Below are 2598 nucleotides of genomic sequence, written 5' to 3'. Positions count from 1 at the left end.
CTTTAAACTGATTATAATATTTGGTATGTGAATAGAAACAAAAATCTTTTAAACAATTTTTTTTTTTTGAATATAATGTTAAATTAATTCAAGAAAAATATGGTTTTGTTACATCAGATGCAAAAAAACAGAAAATCGATTGAAATTTAACAGGATAATCACTACAAGAAAGCACGTCGATTTCAGATGAATTTTCTGACAGAAAAAATCCGTAGGAAATTTCTGACAGATTTGCGAGAGATTTCCGACATGTTTCCGAGGAAATTCTGAGGAAAAAAAGTCTCTCATAAAATCCTCGGAAATATGTTAATCCGTCTGTAATTGCTTGGAAATTTCCGATGAAAACCAGGTCGTCAGAATATTCTCGGAAAATTTTCAACATTTCCGACGCATTTCTGAGGGACCAAGACCGTTGGTTTTTTCTAAGAGATATCTGACAGATTAGTGAGAACTTTGCCATTATATCCGTTGCGATTATAATATAAATATATGTAATATATAATACAAATACATATCATATATATATAACAAAACATCAGTCTCGGTATAACAGACGGATAACCAAGGAAACTAACATAACGTCGCAAATCCGTCGGACATTCCCTTGGAAATCCGTCAGAAATTTCAGAGGGCTGCCCGAGGGAAGACGAATGTGGTCAGATTAAGAAAAAAAACTTGTTTCATAGGAAAATCCGTGGAAATTTCCGATGAATTACCGAGGCTTAAACCGTGTTCTCTGAAATCTGTCAGACAACTCCTCCGGGTCCTCTGAAATTCGTCGGAAACTTTTGACAGAATTCCAAGTGATTTTTATTTATTAAAGAATTTATAAGTTTTGACACATCTAATATGTTGTCTAATATTACAATAAGCCATATTTGACAATAAATAAGATTATAAAACATTGTACCACAAAAAAATATAACATTTGGAAGATTACATTATCTACACACTTAAGTGTTTAGAAGATGATATTAGAGATGTAGTTGTAATTTAGTGAGAGTTAATTGATTTTAAAAAACTATGTGATATTTTATCTATTATGATCCTAAATGTAATTGTGTTGACAATATGTCTTAGTCTAGTGTTAAACAACTCTTAAGATTAATCAATTTTTATAAAATTGTCATAAAAAATAATATCCGTCTGAAATCCTTTGGAAATTTCCGACGGATAACCAAGGGAGACTAAACTATCCGACGGAATTCCAAGGGATTTGGATTGTTCAGATAAATGTGTTTTCTTCGGTTAAATAAATGGTATTTCAGAGGGATTTCCGAGGGAAGCCAAAATATTTTAGACGGGTTTCCGACGGAAGGTGAATTTCCGACGGGTTTGCGAGGCGAAAATAAATACCCGCCTATTATTTCATTCACGCGGCAAAACCCTAATTTTTTTCTAGGGATTTCCGACGGTTTAGTCCTCTGAAAATGTTTATATATCCATGTTCAAAGAATTTTTTTCCCATCGACAACTCTGAAAAACTGCTGAAATCGAAGGACAATCTCTTTCCTCCCCTGCTCCGCCGGTCTTTCCTTCCCTCCCCTGCTCCCAACGCCGCCGGCCATCTCTTCCCTCCCCTGGTCATCTCTTCCCTCCGCCGGTCAGATCTGCTTTCTTCCGCCGGTCAGCTCCGTTTCCCTTCCCCCAGTCCGCTCTGCTTCCCTCCGCCGGTCAGCTCCTTCCCACCGCCGGTCACCATCTTCAAACATGTAAGTTTGATTTGTGATTTTTGGTTTTGTTTGTTAGAATTAGGTTTTTGAATATATTTATTTCAAGTAGGTTGGATTTGTTATTGAATTAGGGATTTGATATAGATTTAGACTGTAATTTTAAAAAGCATTTCTTTGTCTAAATAATTTTAGAAAGAATCTATTTTAGAATTAATTTATTTTAAGTAGATTGGATTTGTTATTGAATTAGGGATTTGATATATGTTTAGATTGTAATTTTAGAAACCATTTATTTGTGTAAATAATTTTAGAAAGTATTTATTTTAGAATTAATTTATTTTAAGTAGATTGGATTTGTTATTGAATTAGAGATTTGATATACTCTAGGTATGTTTAAATATATTGTTTTGTCTTTTTATTTATTTCTAATCATTAATTATTTTTTATTCTTCTAACTTAGGAAATTCCTTTAATCAAAGGTCAGAGACCCGGTTTAGGAAATCTTGTGTCACGAGATGGGAATATCTCTTCAGTTTTTCCTCGGGACAATCAACTTGTTCAACAAGTTCAAGATCTTAACCGGATAATGAAAGAAAAAGACGCAACGGTCGAGGAACAGAAGCAAGAAAATCTCATGATTAAAGAATTATTTTTTTTTCTAAACTATTTTAATTTTATGAGAATTTTTATTTAGTTTGATAATTATGTATTGGGGTTTATATATTTTGTATTAGGATATGTATATATTTATTTTCAGCTTTTTGATATATTAGTTTTTATTTATTATTGAAGAATTTTTATTTTTATATTAAATAAATTTATTTATAATTTCGAATAAATATATAAATTTATTTGTTTTTATTTCCCTTGCAAAGTTCTCGGGAACTCTGTAGTCGTCGGAAAATCCTCGCAATTATTTTCCCTC

The sequence above is a fragment of the Camelina sativa genome, chromosome 20 (assembly GCF_030686135.1).
Source record: "Camelina sativa cultivar CO46 ecotype springtype chromosome 20, ASM3068613v1".
Lineage (NCBI taxonomy): Eukaryota > Viridiplantae > Streptophyta > Magnoliopsida > Brassicales > Brassicaceae > Camelina > Camelina sativa.
This window is presented reverse-complemented; position numbering follows the sequence as displayed.